Source organism: Salminus brasiliensis, chromosome 16 (assembly GCF_030463535.1).
Source record: "Salminus brasiliensis chromosome 16, fSalBra1.hap2, whole genome shotgun sequence".
NCBI classification, from domain to species: Eukaryota; Metazoa; Chordata; class Actinopteri; order Characiformes; family Bryconidae; genus Salminus; species Salminus brasiliensis.
In genome coordinates, this window is record NC_132893.1 from 30,886,349 (window position 1) to 30,905,631 (window position 19,283).

At 43.7% G+C, this 19,283-nt stretch overlaps 1 protein-coding gene across 1 annotated transcript in view; it reads right to left on the reverse strand.

Annotated features, from left to right (window-relative positions):
• Positions 1-15,154, reverse strand: part of fam163ba (family with sequence similarity 163 member B, genome duplicate a) — a 35,981-nt gene extending 20,827 nt beyond the window's left edge. Inside the window, exon 1 of the mRNA XM_072658544.1 lies at positions 14,562-15,154. The gene's annotated coding sequence lies outside the window, so the exon portion shown is untranslated. The remainder of the gene's footprint in view (positions 1-14,561) is intronic.
• Positions 15,155-19,283: the final 4,129 nt, after the last annotated feature.

Here is a 19,283-nt window from a genome sequence, read left to right on the forward strand (position 1 = left end):
AAGAGAGGAGAGAGAGAGAGAAGAAAGACTGAAATGTGGTCTTAAAAAAGATATAAAAGATATATATATATATATATATATGTATTTTATATCTTACAAATATATTTGTATTATATTTGCATATATTTGTAAATATGTATTAATACATAAACAATAATATCTGAAGTCTGAAACATGATGACTGGCCTACTAATAATATGAAAGTTGTGAAGGTGCCCAGCACAGCATGAGCATATTAGAATAATCTTAGATACTCATCAGCAACCATACTGGTTTTGAAGACTGTGTGTGTGTGTGTGTGTGTGTGTGTGTGTGTGTGTGTGTAAAAATGTTCAGTATTCAAATGGACGTACACTGATTGCATTTACACTTAAGGGGTCTTCCGAGTGTCTACAAAGACCCACATGTCACTGCGTTCATCTGCAGCAGACGCATTCAGTTCTGAAGGACGGCGGAAAGGGATGAATAATTGCTTGCATAACCATATGGCCTCAGAAAAGGCCTGACTACCTGCTTACACATTGCATACGGAGAACAACACGCCTATAAAGTTCTGCCTCATTACTTAGTCATACACCACAGCCAGTAAGAGCAGTTTTAGGTAAGACCATGAAACACAGCTTTGCTTTCTCTGTATCTCATGCATAATCCGGCTATTTGTGGCTGCCAGCAAATACTGCGTTACCCATAGCAACTCTACAGCATCTGAGGTAAGCACAGTTCAGCATGCCAGAGTAGGATGGATATGTGTGTGTGTGTGTGTGTGTGTAGACAGACAAGATAATATCCAGTTCCACATGACTACAGTGAGAGATTGTATTTTCACCACAGTCAGCTCCAGTCTGCTGCAGTTTGTATCCACCTCCCTTTCCACTGCTTTTAGCAGCCAATGTCACACTTCAGAAATATTGATCGAATTTTAATGAAACCCTTTTTCCAATAAATTCTATTGATTTTCAGATCAAAAAAAAAAGTTATAGTACTGTGCAAAAGGTATAGATGTACAGTATATGTATATACAGTAAAATGCCATGTAAATATAGATATATAGGCTGTGAAATAAGGATGTCTCGATCCGATCCAGGCATATTTTAATGGATCAGGTGTTGGCTATTTTAATCCTGATCCTGTTCCGAGTCTTTGTTTGAACCACGGTGTTAAGAGCGCCATCTGGTGTCCTCAAGACGCCATCAACGGTCATTATAGCCTAGCCGGCAGCAGCAGTGCGGACATTCTCAGAATATAAATAAAAGAGTTGAGGTTCTGCAGTGTGGAGCTATTTTACAGAGCAACATAAAAACAGACCATAATATCTGACCCTTTCATAAAACTATCACTAAAATGCTCTGTTTTACCAGCGGGAGAACTGGAGAACCTACTATAAACCAGTTATTACACACCAACAACCACAGATATCAGTCCAGAGTGTGTACCACTACACACACACAGGAAGTGATCAGACAAATGAAGTACAAAAGTACTGCTGAAGTTCTGAGTAGCTTGTAGAACTGCAGAACCTTGGTCCCCCCAGAATCTGTCAGCATAGGAGCTGAAGTTTCTCACACTGTGTTCTTCTCGGTTTGATGTCTGATTGGTCTTAAATAACCCTCATGAGTCAGAGGTGTGACCTTCAGCTTTTATATAACATCAAAATGTTGCTTGAGTTCACAGAACTTGCTCAAACCCTCCTCCTCCTCTTCCCCCCCACACACTAACAAGCATTGTTTAAACACCAATAACCTGCTAGATTAGTAGATCAGTATTTCCAGTAGTTACATCTAAATAAGGTGTTCAGTTCATTAGCTTCCTCTCGTTTTATCACTCGCTGTAGTTATTTTTGCACTTCTTTGTTTTCCTCTGAAAGGTCAGCTTAAGCTGAATGAGGTCACTGCATAATCATCAGTGCTAAACGAACATGAACATGAGTTCATTTTATTCCTGCAGAGTTCAAATTGTTCCAGCTGAACCCAGTGGGAGTTAATTGAGGCCTGGTGAATCTACTGTAACAGCAGTAATGTCCGTTTCTCTCCACCACATCATTTTAACTTCTCATTTATCTACAATATAGAACCGCACGGCCTTGAGCGGAAATGAGATTTGACTGTTGACGAAAAAAACTCATGCATATTACATCTTCATACTGACTCTGGACTCCTCAAATTCATTACGTTTGGCCATCAGAGCCACAACGACTGTCTGTACGCTCCCTCAAACGCGGAGTCCAGTCACAGACTCTAAACATCCCAAACAAACAGACAAAACTTAAAAAGCAAAGTCGACTAAGTGGAATTAAGAGAGATTAAGAGAAATAGAGAGAGAGAGAGAGAGAGAGAGAGAGAGAGAGAGAGAGAGAGAGAAAGACTGAGAGAGAGAGAGAAAGAGGAAGACTGAAAGAAAAACTGAGAAAAAAAAGAGAGGAAAGAGGAAAGAGAGAGAGAGAGTGAGAGAGAGAGAGAGAGGGAGGGAGAGAGAGAGAGAAAGACTGAGAGAAAGAGAGAGGAGAAAACAAACAGACATCCCAAACAAACAGACAATACTCAAAAAGCCCTTTTTTCTAAAGCAAAGTCGACTGAGTGGAATTAAGAGAGATTAAGAGAAATAGAGAGAGAGAGAGAGAGAGAGAGAGAGAGAGAGAGAGAGAGAGAGAAAGACTGAGAGAAAGAGAGAGGAGAAAGAGGAAAGAGAGAGAGAGAGAGAGAGAGAGAGAAACTGGGAGAAAGAGAGAGGAGAAAGAGGAAAGAAAGAGAGAGAGAGAGAGAGAGAGAGAGAGAGAGAGAGAGAGAGAGAGAAAGACTGAGAGAAAGACAAGGAGAGAGAGGGGAGAGAGAACGGCAGATACAAAGAAAATAGAGAGAAAAGTCTGAGAGAAATAGAGACGAAATATTGAGAGTGACAGATAAGAGAGAAGTGAAAAGAGAGAGGAGTAAGAAAGAGAAAGCGAGAGAAGAGAGACAGAGACAGCAGGGACAGAAGGACAGTAAGAGAGAGAGGGAGAATGAGGAAAGACAAACGAGAAGAAAGGGAAAGAGGAGGAGGAGAATGAGAAAAAGCAGTGGAGGGGGAGGAAGTGAGAGAGGTGAGAAAGATGAGAGAGGTGCGAGAAGAGAGAGAACAGCAGACAAGAGAGGGAGAGCAAAGAAGAAAAAGGTCAAATGAGAGAAAGAAAACGAGAAAGGAGAGAAAGAGGAGGAGAGCGAGTGTAATAGACGCACAGCACACGAGAGAAAAACAAGGGCTGCGCGAGAGTAAAAAGAGATTGAGAGAATGACAGAGCGAGAATGTGAGGGTCAAAGTGAAAAAAAAAACAGAAAGTAGAAGAGAGGGGTAGAAAAAGAGAGAGCGAGAGAAAGTGGGGAGAAAGAAAGCGCGAGAGATTACTGAGAGAGGCAGAAAGTAAGAGAGCTAGATAGAGAGAAAGAGAGAGAGAAGAGGAGAAACAGAGGGAAAGATAGAAAGAAAGAGACAGAGAGAGAAAGAGAAGAGCGAGAATGTGAGAGAGCGCGAGAGCGTGAGAGACAGAAGAGAAAGGTTCAGATAGAGTCAGAGTAGGTTTGTGTGTCCAGAAGGAGAATATGCATCATTCTACAAGCTCCCGTCTCTCCTGGGGAGATGAAGGGATGAGTGGACGAGTGAATGTGACAACAGACAGCAGAATGTCAGGAGGGAGGGACAGACTCGCCCTCGTGAGACAAAGCGAAAGAGGCACGAAGACGAGCCTCAACCGAAGAGAGAAAGACAGGGAGAAAGTTAGCAGTTAGCCAGCTACAGCTCTGCTGTACGCCGCCGCTCTGGCCGTCGATGTATTCTGATTTATGTGTGGTTAAATTATGCAAATCATTCTGACACATGTCTGAAATTACATGCATGATTATGTATGTAGGCTAGATAAATCCTATTTAGCTCCTTTGCGTGCGCAACCGCGGAATTCGCTTTTTAATTATTTAATTAGCCTTTAATTATGCATAACTGTGCTTAACTTCTATTTATTATGATCTGTAGGCTAAATGATATACCCTTTATCAAAGGATGGCACAGCCTGCGGACACCCAGCTGTGATAAGCCTGCTGTAAGTTCCGCTTCCTGCCTATTTAACCACACAAAGTAGACCTGACATCATCTCTGGTTTTTAGCTCTTGTTCCCCGCTGATATTTCTCATTAGCCGTAGCTTTTATGTTGCGGTATGTGCTGTTCGTATGCTAGACTTACGGGTGTGTTTAACTTTTTGGAAAACCTGCTACGTGCTACAGAAACAAACACCATAAAAGTTCAATATCATTTTCAATAGCATAGTCTAACTGCTATGAGCCAGCTGTTTAGTAGCACAACAGTAAGCTAAGTGCTGTAAGCTAACTGTTCAATAGCATAGAAGTAAGCTAAGTGCTGTAAGCTAACTGTTCAATAGCATAGAAGTAGGCTAAGTGCTGTAAGCTAACTGTTCAATAAAACAGAAGTAAGCTAAGTGCTGTAAGCTAACTGTTTAGTAGCATAGAAGTAAACTAAGTGATGTAAGCTAACTGTTTAATAGAGTAGAAGTAGGCTAAGTGATGTAAGCTAACTAATAGAGTAGACGTAAACTAAGTGATGTAAGCTAACTGTTCAATAGCATAGAAGTAGGCTAAGTGATGTAAGCTAACTGTTTAATAGCATAAAAATAGGCTAACTGCTATGAGCCAGCTGTCCAATAGCACAACAGTAGGCCAAGTGTTGTAAGCTAACTATTCAACGGCATAATAGCACAACAGTGGGCTAACCACTATCAGCTAACTGTATAATAGCACAACAGTGGGCTAACCACTATCAGCTAACTGTATAATAGCACAACAGTGGGCTAACCCCTATAAGCTAACTGTATAATAGCGCAACAGTGGGCTAACCACTATAAGCTAACTGTATAATAGCACAACAGTGGGCTAACCCCTATAAGCTAACTGTATAATAGCACAACAGTGGGCTAACCACTATCAGCTAACTGTATAATAGCACAACAGTGGGCTAACCACTATCAGCTAACTGTATAATAGCACAACAGTGGGCTAACCCCTATAAGCTAACTGTATAATAGCGCAACAGTGGGCTAACCACTATAAGCTAACTGTATAATAGCGCAACAGTGGGCTAACCACTATAAGCTAACTGTATAATAGCGCAACAGTGGGCTAACCACTATCAGCTAACTGTATAATAGCACAACAGTGGGCTAACCACTATCAGCTAACTGTATAATAGCACAACAGTGGGCTAACCACTATCAGCTAACTGTATAATAGCACAACAGTGGGCTAACCACTATAAGCTAACTGTATAATAGCACAACTGTAGGCTAACTGCTATCAGCTAACTGTATAATAGCACAACAGTGGGCTAACCACTATAAGCTAACTGTATAATAGCACAACTGTAGGCTAACTGCTATCAGCTAACTGTACAATAGCACAACAGTGGGCTAACTGCTATCAGCTAACTGTACAATAGCACAACAGTGGGCTAACCACTATAAGCTAACTGTATAATAGCACAACTGTAGGCTAACTGCTATCAGCTAACTGTATAATAGCACAACTGTAGGCTAACTGCTATCAGCTAACTGTACAATAGCACAACAGTAGGCTAACTGCTATCAGCTAACATCGCTAGTTCTTTCAACTCTCACGACTTCCATGATGATCCTGGCGATGCTCAGAAAAGGCCGACATCACAGCAAGTAACAATATGATCAAATAGTTATTTATTAAAATAAATATTGCCCACCTTTATTATAATAATCAGATGCTGTTCAATCTATACACACATTTCATGCTTTAATAACTCCATCCAAATCTGAGACCCCCACACCCCCCACCCGTCTCCACCCGTCCTCACACTAATGTAGAATTAATATGCAGGTGTAATGGATGCGGGTGGGGAGGTCACTCTCTCGCTGAAATCTCTTTGAGCGAACAAAGGCCACTCACAGATCACACGGTTCGGGTTGGCGCAACCTTTACCCTGCAAAGACACCCTGAGCTCAAAACGACGTCCTCGTCGCCGTGGCAACAGGAGAACAGGTGTCCCGCTCCAGTCATTCGCACCCACGCTCGCCGTGATCCAGCCTTGTGTGCGCGCATTCCAAGCACGCAACGCAATCCAGCACTGTAAAGGTTGGGTCATCAGTTACAGCTGTCAGCGGGCTGTAGAGCGGCAGGGTTTCAGTCATTTGCATCCAGCAGGCCGAAGCTACGGTCTGAGTCAGGAACGGCATTACTGTAACCGGATTACAGCCAAAACTACATCATTTACAGGTGGGCAGCAGCTACCGGATCTCTGTAGCGCAGCGTCGTCTCTGTAGCGCGGCACACAAAAATATTGGGACAGAAGTATTGGGACACCTGCTTTCCTCCAAAATCAAGCGTATTAAAACAAAGGGCTTATCCGGCTTTTGTTGGAGTAACTGTCTCAACTGTCTCAACTGTCCAGGGAGGCAAGGCTTTGGACTAGATTTTGGAGGAACATTGCTGTGAGGTTTTGATTGCATTCAGAGACAAGATTGTTGGTGAGGTCAGGATGCTGGATGACTTCAATGTATTGAATGGAGCACCACCATCATTCCAGACAACACAGCTCTACTGCTCCACAGCTCAATTCGGGGTGGGGCTTTATATCCCTCTAGCCCACACAAAAGCATCTTTATGTGTGTACCGTTCGATACCGAAGAGCCCAACAGTATCCTCGGAAGCAATGTCTTCTGTCAAATCGCCAAACCCTTTTATTAGGGTTACTTTAAACATGTTCTTTGCCCAGGAAAGTCCATAAGTGCTTTGTAAGCAGCCTTAAAGTGGGAGAGGCAGAGAAAATAAGCTTGTGATCTGAAGCACAGGGATTTGAGCCAGTAGCCGTATTGGTGAGCAGTATTTTACACATACATTAGAAGCTAGCACCTCTCGCTCTGCAGTGTCTCTTTCACTGCCCCGGCACAAATTGCATCCATGCTGACGTATACACGTACACACACCCATGCCCGCATACTCCTCCACAGCCTACAGAGGCAGGGATATGAAAAAATGAATAAATTAGAGCTGCTCTCTGACATTTAGCGGAGTAAATGGTCTGTTAGTGTTGCCGTGATGCTAATATTCATATGTTTAAGTTTGAGTGCACATGGTCGCATAAGTAAGAGGTGATTGCTTATGTGAGTTTGTGTTGGTGTCTCAATGAGGGGTATTTAAATACATAACTGTTATATGTAATACTAATGGAACACATGATTTTATATATTATTATTACATACTTAAGTACTTATGGTATGTATAATAAATATGGAATATAGTAGGATGACATATAGGGTATAGTGTGTATATTAAATATATGCAATACATATGGGATATAGTGTTTTTGCATATACCCCATATGGACAAAAGTATTGGGACACCTGCTCACTTATTGTTTTTTCTGAAATCAAGGGTATTAAAAAAGGGCTTATCCTGCGTGTGTTGGGGTAACTGTCTCTTCTGTCCAGGGAATGTTTCTACTAGAGTTTGGAGGAACATTGCGGTGAGGATTTGATCGCATTCAGCGACAAGAGTGTTAGTGAGGTCAGGATGTTGGATGATCACCACCCCAATTAATCCCACACTTATCCCAAAAGTACTGGATGGAGCACCGACCATCATTCCAGAGAACACAGTTCTTCCACTGCTCCACAGCTCAATACTGTGCTATACCCCTACTGTGCCAGTAGGTTTATGTTTATTTGCTCCAGAGAGCTCTATTCTATCGGCTGTACTTCTCTACAGGGACTAGACAAACTGTGTGTGTGCATTTGCTCAACTGTGTCAGCATTAGAAGGGTGTCCACAAACTTTTGGACATGTATACAGGTTGCTACCAATAATGTATAGATTGTATAAAAACAAGAATCTGTGTGTTACAAATTCACATTCAGCAGGAGTGCTGCAAATTCACTGTACAAACATCTTCCCAAATCTGACTTTTTGAGAAAATGAAGTCTCGAAGCCGTGTGGTTTGATAATCATATTACACAGCCTTGTCCTCTAAATGACCGCACTGTGTCTCGGTGTCTTCTGGCCAGCTTCACAACCGCAAAGTGATTTAGACACTTGCCTGGTCTGTGAACGAAACCTAAAACGGGGCTCAACCCTCTCTGGGTAAGAGTGCTGATCTCAGGTCATTTTTCTCTTTCATGTTGGAATGAACACAGCCATCATTAGAAGTGCAGCTGATCCTAGCTTAGCGCTCTTTCTTTGAAGGCGTCTGTGTGGATATGTGCCCAGGGATCATGAGGAGAACACATCACATATGGGCTTTCTGTAAAGACTGAGTCATTCCCTCTGTTCTGTCCCAGTAGAGGTGCTGTGATTAACATCTCAAGATGTTCCCCAAATCTCTGCCCAAATCTGCTCCACTCTGCAGCCCTTCTGCAGCCTCTGACTGTAAATGGCACTCACAGTGTGACGGCTGAGCCTAAAGCTTTTGGACTTTTGTCAAAATGTCTGTATTTGTATCTGTTCACCCTTACAGGAATCACATGTGGTTAATATGTGATGATGGGATAATGCAGAACAGAGTGTTTCTACATGTCAAATCTGGGCAAGCCTGGTTTTGCTGGACCTCTATTGCATAACATCAATGGCGTTTAAACAATAAGTAGGTTGGGACCAAAATATCTGCTCTTAATTGTGAAAATGTGGCAATGTGGTAATTCCATCTGTCTGGCAATCCGATGGACGAGTCTGGGTTTGGCGGTTGCCAGGAGAATGGTATTTATCTGACTGCATTGTGCCAAGAGTAAAGTTTGGTGGAGGGGGGATCATGGTGTGGGGTTGTTTTACAGGAGTTGGGTTCGGCCTCTTAATGCTTCTGTATACCAAGAGATTTTGATCAATTTCATGCTCCCAACTTTGCGGGAACAGTTTGGGGACGGCCCCTTCCTGTTCCAACATGACTGCGCACCAGTGCACAAAGCAAGGTCAATAAACTTATGGATGAGCAAGTTTGGTGAACTTGACTGAGTCTTGACCTCAACCCGACGGAACAGGTTTGGGAGCGGAGACTGTGAGCCAGGTCTTCTTGTCCAACATCAGTGTCTGACCTCACAAATTAGCTTCTGGAAAAATGTCAGCAATCCCCATAAACACTCCTAAACCTTGTGGAAATTCATATTAAACCCTATGGATTAAGAATGGGATGTCACTCAGGTTCATATGCATGCAAAGGCAGGCAAAGTGAATACTTTTGGCAATACAGTGTATGAAAACACTCCTTCATTGCCCAGCATAGTTTTTGTGTGCTTATGTTAATAGTGGGTGGTATGGCCAGTAATTTATATTATTATGGCCAGTATTATTATATACTATATCAAATTTATTTTTCTACTGCCCTGGTACAGATCATGATACAGTGCATTAATACATATTTTTATTTGTTACAATGCTAATCAGCAACAAGTGCTAAATACTGTTTTACTGAGGTTGGCTTCTTACTCACCAGTTGAATTTTCCATTCCTCATTAAACAGACCACCATCAACTCATCCATGAAGTAAACACACATACACACTAGTGAACATACACAGACAGTGATATAGTGAGCACACATGCCCAAAGCAGTGGGCAACTGTTGCTGCAGCGCCCGGGGAGCAGAGAGGGTTAAGGGCCTTGCTAAACCCACATATCTCCCATCCTGATTTATTTATTCAACTTGAATTTTACATTAAATAATAAAGTCTAATTCACAGCAAACCTGGGAAATCTGTCTGGAAACCATAGCAACTGCCTAACAACACCCAAGCAACCACTAAACAACACCATAGCAAATGCCTGAAATAGCATTGCAATCACTTTGCAACATTGTAGCACGTAGCAATATCATAGCAACCACCTAGTAAAATTTAGGAATGCCACAGTAACCTCTTGGGATACCATATCAACACTGTACCACCCATCTCACAAATACTTAGCAATATCAAAGCAACCACCTGCAATACCACAGCAAAAACTTAGCAAAGCCATGGGACCACTTAGCAGCACCATAGCAACCACTTAGCAACCATTAAGGAACTCCACAGTAACAACCTAGGATACCACAGCAACACTGTAGCACCTATTTCACACTTAGCAAAACCACAGCAACCACCTATCAACATTAAAGCAACCACCTGCGATACCATAAAACCACTTAGCAACACCATAGTAACCACCTGGGATACTAGAAAAATTCAGTGCCTCCTTCAGAAAACGCACTTTTCTGTTATGTTTATAATGGAATAATCTATCAACTAATGTTTACCTAATAAATATTTTGATAATCAATCTGTACATCTGTGCAACAAGCGGTTTCTTCTCCAGTGGTCTTCACGAGCCAGACCTCTGACTACCATCACTACCATACCAGCAGTGCTCCCACTGCCCTCATCTTACAGTGCATGTATCTGCATCCCTCCACCAGCCCTCCCTCCCAGGCTTCACTGCCTGGACGTTTGTCTTTGAACGTCTGAAGCTGTGAAGCTGCAGCTCAGCCCCTCCCTGGCTTAAGCCGAGCAAACGTCCTGCTGGGCAATAACGCTGCTGCTTCTGTTCATGATTGCTCAGGGACCACCTTCACTGCTTCTGGACTCAATTTAGCAGCTGTAAGCAAAGCTGAACATGAGCCAAAAAAACAAAATCCCAGTTCTGGTTAGAAGCTGTATTAATGGAAGCTGAAATGTGCAGGTGGTCTTATGCAGCTAAAACATTAGCTGGCGGGATCTCGGGGGAGAGGCAAGCGGACATGTTGTTCTTGTGGTCCAGACATGCCGGTGGGCTTCTTTTCCTTTTTCCTTTTTTTTTGGAACTGCTTTGCTGATGGTGGCATGGCCTTGTGGAAGCAGGGATGGCAATTGGTTCTCCAACGGTGGGAGGAGAGTGTGGGTGTGTGAGAGTGTTTATTTATGTGTGTGTACATGCGTTGAATCAGGGGTTATATGGGGGAGGGGAAAGGAAGGACTGGAGGAGGGGTACATGGCGAAGGACATGAATGAAGGACTTGAGGGGGGAGTGGTGCTGCTGCTGGCCATAGCAATGGGGATGGTGGGCTCAGAGAGGCTGTCAGAAATATGCAGTAAAGACAGATTTAAAGCGCTCTGTGAACTTCTCACCCGAAACACACATCTACCAACACTCTTCATTCCATCTGTCTGTAATTTGCACATACATTAAATGGACAAAAGTATTGGGACACCTCTGCTCATTTAGTGTTCCTTCCGAAATCATGGGTCTTAAAAGATTTGATCCTGCTTTTGGTGGAGTAGCTGTCTTTACTGTCCAGGGAGGAAGCCTTTCTGCTAGATTTTGGAAGAGCATTGATGTGAGGATTTGATTGCATTCAGTGACAAGAGTGTTAGCAAAGTCAGAGTGTTGGATGAGGGGATGGAGTACTGGATGGAGAACCACCATCATTCCAGAGAACACAATTCTACTGCTCCACAGCTTAAGGTGCATGAAGAGATATGTGCATGAAGAAGAAGTGAAAGAAGTCAATGGAAAGGTTCTTTACCAATTTAAAGGTTCTTCACATCATCAATTATTTAGCGATTAGGTAATCACTGTTTGGAAGGAGAACCACTGCGCATTGAGCTGGGCAGCAGTGGAGCTGTGTTCTCTGAAATGATGGTTGGTGCTTCATTCAGTACTTTTGGGATGAGTTGCGGAGTTGGAGATGAGATGGGGTTGATGATCATCCAGCATCCTGACCTCACTAATACACTAATACACTAATCCACACAGCAATGCTCCTCCAAAATCTAGTAGAAAGCCTTCTTCTCTGGTCAGTAGAGACAGATACTCCAACAAAAGCAGGACAATCTCTTTTTAATACTCTTGATTTCAGAAGAAACAATGATGAATGAGTAGGCGTCCCAATACTTCTGTCCAATTTAGTGTACGTGCAAATTGCAGATAGATGGAACAGTAGAGACAGTAGAAAGTCTTGTTTTCCCACATGTAGCAGCTAGACTCAAACTAGAGGCTCCTCTGAAGCAGTTGTTATGGAAATGGTAGCTTGTCTCTGAGTGAGAGATATGATAGTGGCCTTTAGAGAGAAGGAGGATGGAGATGTGGAGGAATCTCATTTTCACAGTTTCGCCTTCTTCTAAGGGCGACGCTTTGTAATAGGCTGACTTTTGTCTTTTGTTACCATCATTCAACGGAATGGGGGCAGCATACAATTAGCATGCATGACAGAGAGAGGAAGAGAGAGGACGAGAGAGAGAGAAAGAAACATGTAGAGAAGCTGAGGGGGGATGGTAAAGAAAAGAGGATGGAAAGTGATGGGAGGAAGGAGGAAGAGAATTCGTTAACATGATTATTGAGGGAATGCCCATCCCCCAGTGTCACGTCCACAGCTCATAACTTACTCAGTGGATTGGAGGAACCCCTGACCTCTCAAGAGTTTAGGGAAATAAAGGCATCGCAGTGATTCAGTGCACAGGAAATCAAGTATCAGCCAATCAGAAATCACTAAGCCTCTGGTTAGCTGTCTTTGAATAGTGATTCTGTACCAGTCAGGATCTAAACCTGGATCTTGTTCCCAGTTCAGAGGCTTACGGTCATCACAAGAACCCTTCGAGTATCAATCAAAAAAAGTCGTTGTACGTTTAGATTCTGTAATATTTCTGAATACACTATGTGTCCAAATGTTTGTGGACACCCCATCTAATGAAAGCATTCATCTACCTTAAGCTGCACCCATTGCTGATACAGATGTGCAAATGCACACTCGCACACAGCTTGTCTAATCCCTGTAAAGAAGTACTGTCAATAGAGCAGATAAACATGAACCTGTTGGCACCATGCCTAACGCCAGGGTGGGCTAGAGGGGTATTAAGCCCCCCGACAGCTTTGAGCCGTGGAATGGTGGTTGGTGCTTCATCCTTCATCAATACTTCTGGAAAGAGTTGGGGATGAGGTGTTGGTGGTGATCATCCAACATCCTGACCTCACCAACGTTCTTCTCGCTGAATGCCATCAAATCCTCACAGCAATGCTGTTCCAAAATCTAGTTTAAACCTTGCCTGAACAGTAGAGTCAGTCACTCCAACAAAAGCTGGATAGACTCTTTTAATACCCTTGATTTTGGAAGAAAGACGGAATTAGCAGGTGTCCCAATACTTTTGTCCTTGAGGTGTAGCATGAGGTGCAGAAGCCAATATGTCCTTAATGGCCTTAAAAAGCCACAGAACAGTTCTCAGAACAGTTATGGGTCCTGTGGAAAGTATTCTTCCAGCAAGGGAACGTGCCTTCTTCTAAAAGGCAGTGAAATTGACGGGTGCTGGTCTCTCACACTCTGTCTATTCTGTCGGTGTGCCAGAAGATATTTTGACATTTTGACACCTCTCTGCAACCGGTTTGCAGTTTTCCAGGTTTAAAAAACAAGTATCGCCAATATAATAGGACTCTCTGAAGCATAAAAAACACTGGCAACCTATTGTCAACATCCCTAATGCCAGGCGTGGGCTAGAGGGATATGAAGTCCCCCAACATTGAGCTGTGGAGCAGTGGAACTCTAGAACCCTATAACCACACTGGAAGCCTGTAGGAACTTATCAGGAGTGTAGACCCACGAGTAGATCCAAGCGAGTTCTTGGACAGGACTCCTAATGCTACATTCTCCTACATGTGTCACACGAAGTGTAAGCACTTTAGACAAATGTCATAAATGTAGGAGAAATGAGAAACAGGGTACTCACACCCTCAGCAACACATACAATGCATGGACAAAAGTATTGGGACACCTGCTCATTCATATTTCTTCTGAAATCAAGGGTATAGAAAGGTGTTTATCCTACTTTTGTTAGAGTAACTGTTTCTACTGTCCAGGGAGGAAGGCTTTTTACAAGATTTTGGAACAGCATTGCTGTGAGGATTTGATTGCATTCAGCAACAAGACTGTTAGTGGTGCTGGATGATCACCACCCCACCCCACCTCATCCCCAACTCCCCAACTCATCCCAATTAAAGTATTGGATGGGGCACTGTCCATCATTCCAGAGAACACAGCTCAATGCTGGGGGATGTATACCCCTCTAGCATATGACTAGCATTAGGCATCATCCCTACAGGTGTAATATAGATAATATACATAGTTTGCCTTTAGGGTACAGTTCTGACCCTTACGAAGCATCTTGTTAGAACCACGTAGGTTGCTTTTCCATTCCTCGTACACTCTAGACTAACAGAAAGGTTATTCATGCTCACACATCACACTCTATCATAAACATGGTTCTTTATGGAACCAAGTGTGGTTCTTCTATGGCATCCCTCAAAGAACCATTTGAAGCCCCCTTTATTTTTAAGAGTTTTACCTTGGGGAGCCAGTACTGCACCCGTACACCCCCCCACCCCCCCCAGTTTTACCCAACATTGTAGTGAAGTTCAGAGAAGCAGCGAAAGTTCAGCCCCCTTCAGCACCACGGACAGCGACGTATTGGCAAGGCCATTAGATTATATGGGCAATGCATGCAATGCTGTGTGCCCACAGGGTACCAGGGTATCGACGTGCCTCTGGGTGAGGGATTCTGCCTCTGAAACTTACCTTCACGAACCGTTTGAATGGTGTCAGATCACATGGACGTGAAGCTCGACCGAGCAGGAGATGGAGCCGCGTCAGCAGACCAGTGCCTGAGCTTCACTTCACCCGGGTGAACTGTAACAGGAGCCTTCAGGAGGAGTTGTGCAGCTGTCCACAAATGACTTCAACATGAGGCGCGAGCCACTGGAGTGGGATTGAACGGGGATGCTGCTGGCTGGCACTCTATCGCGCGACTACGTATGGAAAGAAACCAAACCACTGGGAATTCTGGGCATGGTGCGTGCCTTAAACCAGCACTCCTGCTTGTATATCCATTGGTGCACCGCTTGCCTTTAAGGTTCCTCGTGCAAAAATAACAACTCGCCACTTTTACGCCCCAGAAGAAATTCCGCGTGCGTCGTTTCCAAAAACTTCAGCCAAATCGTCGCACTTCCCGCTTTCAGGAATCTGACGCTTTGCTCGCAAACAGAGAGCCTTGCAGAGGACGCGAGCGCGCGTCAGCCTCAGTGCAGCAGAGAGCCGGGAATGGCTAGTCCCTTTCCTCCTCCTCCTCCTCCTCCTCCTCCTGCTCCTGCTCTTCCTCCTCCTCCTCTTCCTCCCTCCTTCACGAGCAAAACCTCGAGGCTCCTGCTGTTACTCCTGCGCCCCCGGCTGCTGCGCGCTGCCTCTCTCCAGTGGTCGTGGCTTGGCCAGCACCAGTGACGTAGCCATAAATTTTCTCCACCAAGAGGGAGTTTACACACTTCCGGTCACTGGTGATGCCCCAGACCCCAGGGGTGGGGGGTGAAGTGGTGCTATGGGTTACTGGAACTCACATCTTCATCTAATATGCATTATAAATACGGTACTGTGCAAAACCAGTGCAGTTACTGTAATATACTGTAATGCTACACCAATCAGCCATAACATTAGGACCATAGTCTTGATAGGTGAAGTGAATAACATTGGCCCGCTTTTCCACTGCAGGGCCGAACGATTCGGAGCATGAAGGGTAATCGTTCGGTGACTTTTCCACATAGGGCACGGTTCGGCCTGGAACGCTCACAAACCGGGCTGGGCCTGGTTTTCTCAGCACGGTTAGCTAACCGTACTTGGGGCCACAGAACCATTCAGTGGGAGAGCCTAATGACATAGGGATCCGCTGATCCCTTGGCTCTATATCTGAGATATCTGGTGATCTGGGGTGTTTTGTCCAACATCGCTGGCACCAACATCGCAACAGCGGTGTATAACTATCTGTTAGCCTAGTGCTAACTGTCTGCCAAATTCATCACACACTAGTGTAACATTATGTTGCACTACATCAGGAAAATGACCTTCTTGGCCAGGTTTGAGACGAGCATGAAGATTACACAATGCTAACAGATGAATTACAGCTTCAGTGATATAGAATATGACCTGATCTAAGGGTGGTCCTGTGGGGTCCTGATCATTGAGGAACAGGGTGAAAGGAGGCTAACAAAGTATGTCAGAATCTCAGAATCAGAATCAGATTCTCTTTATTTCACCAAGTATGTTACACATACAAGGAATTTGTCTTGGTGAGGGCAACACGTATGACAAGTAACAAAAACACAGAACACAGATTATTTACAGTATTACACTAAGGGAAAATTACACTAAACAATAAGTAGGGTAGGGGATAAATTAAAAAAGCAAAAAGTACTAAAGGTAACAAAGAGCTGAAGAAGCTGAGAGATGTGAAACAGATTTAGTTGAAAAAATATTATATATAGAAAGTTACAGATGACCTGAATATTTACAGAAAGAGAACATCTGTACAGGTGTGCAAATAGTCATAGTGCAAATAGTCATAGTGCAAATAGCTGTTCAGTCCGGTTTGGTTGTACAGTTCAGTTGTATGTTTTGAGGTTTACAGTGGGAGGTGTCCACTGTGGTTGAGGAGCGCTACAGCTCTGGGGAAGAAGCTGTTAGCATGACGTGTTGTGCTGGTTTTGATGGACCGCAGTCTTCTACCAGAGGGGAGTGTCTGGAAGAGGAGGTGTCCAGGATGTGAGGGGTCAGATGTAATTTTGCCAGCACGCTTCCTCACCCTGCTGGTGTAGATCTGCTGAAGTGATGGCAGGTTACATCCAATGATCCTCTCTGCTGTCTTGATGATGCGCTGGAGTTCTTTGAAGCTCTTTCTTGTGAGGTGGAGGAACCAAACCAGATAGTTATGGAGGCTGTGAGAATGGACTCGTGTCATGATCGCTGTGTAGAACTGGATCATCAGGGTCTGTGGCAGGTTGAATTTCTTGAGCTGTCTCAAGAAGAACATTCGTTGTTGAGCTTTCTTGATGATGGAGATGGTGTTTTTCTCCCATTTCAAGTCTCTGGAGATGGTGGTGTCCAGGAACTTGAGTGACTCCACCATGGATACTGCAGTGTTGTTGATGTGGAGGGGGGGAAGGGGGGGTGGATTGCGTCGGAAGTCCACCACCATCTCTACAGTCTTTCCTGTGTTTAGCAGCAGGTGGTTGTTGCAGCACCAGGACACCAGCTGCTCAATTTCCTTTCTGTAAGCAGACTCATCACCGTTGGCTATGAGGCCCACCAGAGTGGAGTCATCTGCAAATTTCAGGATCTTTACAGCTGGATCTTTGGAGACACAGTCATTAGTGTAGAGGCTGAAGAGAAGAACACAACCCTGTGGGACTCCAGTACTGAGTGTCCGGAGGTCTGAAGTGTGCTTCCCCAGCCGCACCTGCTGTCTCCTGTCTGTCAGAAAATCCACGATCCACCGACACATGGAGTCTGGCACTGACAGCTGGGAGAGTTTGGCCTGAAGAAGCTGCGGCACAACAGTGTTAAAGGCCGAGCTAAAGTCCACAAACAAAACCCTAGCATAGTTTCCATGGCTGTCGAGATGTTGCAGGATAAAGTGTAGGGTCAGGTTGACCACATCGTCGACAGACGTGCAAGGGGTCCAGCAGGGGGTCTGTGATGGACTTCAGCTGGGCTAGGATCAGGCGTTCAAAGACCTTCATGACTACAGAGGACAGGGTGACAGGCCTGTAGTCATTCAGTCCAGTGATGGTGGATTTCTTGGGAACTGGAATGATGGTGGAGGTTTTGAAGCAGGCTGGAACAGAGCAGAGTTTCAGTGATCTGTTAAAAATGGCTGTAAACACTGGAGCTAGTTGGTCACAGCAGTGTAGAGAAACAGATGGACCACAGTCTGCAATTATTGAACTATACAGTGCTCCTAAATGGGTAGTGGAGCTGATATATATATATATATATATATATATATATATATATATATATATATATATATATATATATGTGTGTGTGTGTGTGTGTGTGTGTGTGTGTGTGTAAATCGTGTTGGTTGCCCGGTGACGTTGCCTTGGTGGCAGTTCAAAATGAGGTGGTGGCTGGTTGCACATGTGTCAGAGGAGGCATGTGTCAGTCCTCATCCTCCCAGTGTCAGGAGCATTACATGTAATGGGGAGGGGGGTAGTGGGTTGGGTAGTTGGACAGTAGGGTTGGATCTAAAATTGGGGAGAAAAAAACCCCAAATAAACAAAAAACAAGACAAAATCATTAAGATTCTTCAGTTCGAAACTGTGTGGGAGCTTCTAAATAAGGTATTTAACAGGAGAGGGTTTCTGGAGGGGTACTTCTATATATATACATACATACATATGAAGACTTTAGATGCTCACATAGTCATCCCACTATGTGGAGGTCACACTGAATTTAGACTGGGTTGGGTGTAGAGGACTAATCTCAAGAAGAATGGGACACACAATATCCAGTGCATAGCTTAGATGTCATCATTTAAAGGAGATGTGACCTTTAGCATCATAAACCGAGGTGGGGGTGGGGAGGGGTCATCAACAGCACAAAGGCTCTAGACCTTTGACCCTGTAAAAATGGGATAAATAAGGTAACTGACATCATAAACTCAGAGTATTCAGTTCCTCTAATAAACCATTTAAACGTGTTTGAATAGCTCTAATAAACGAGAGCTGATGTTCAAATCGGTTTAATTTGTCCAAATGTTTGTGGACATCCCTTCTAATTAATGTATTTGGCTACTTTAAGTAGTACATATTGATGACACAGATGTGCAAACACACACACACGCATACACACACACACAGCTTGTCTAGTCCCTGCACTGCCAATAGAATAGGACTGTCTTGATGAATCTATGACATTGTTTAACATTTAATATTTAGAAACTGTATGGACATTGGAGGCAGTTCAAAATGAGGTGGTGGCTGGTTGCGCATGTGTCAGAGGAGGCATGTGTCAGTCCTCACCCTCCCAGTGTCAGGAGCATTACATGTGATAGGGGGGGAATAGTGGGTTGGATAGTTGGCTAAAACTATCTATCTAAAATTGGGGAAAAAAACCCCCAAATAAACAAAAACAAGACCCTCCAAAAGTTCCTCAATGATTTTATTCTTTAATAATGAGTGAGTCTTATTCTCCAACAAATACAGGATAAACTCTGTTTTTATACCCTTGATTTCAGAAGAAACAGTGAATGAGCAGGTGTCCCAATACTTTAGTCCATACAGTTGTTACATATTAAACAATAATAAAAGCATTACACACAAAACAAAATTGCAATTTTTTAGTAGTATTTGCAATACTAAAGGAACTAGAGAAGCTGTGTGTGTGTGTGTGTGTGTAAGAGAGAGAGAGATCTGTGTCAGTTATTGGGTGCAACTTAAAGTAGCTGAATGCATTCATTAGACATGGTGTCCA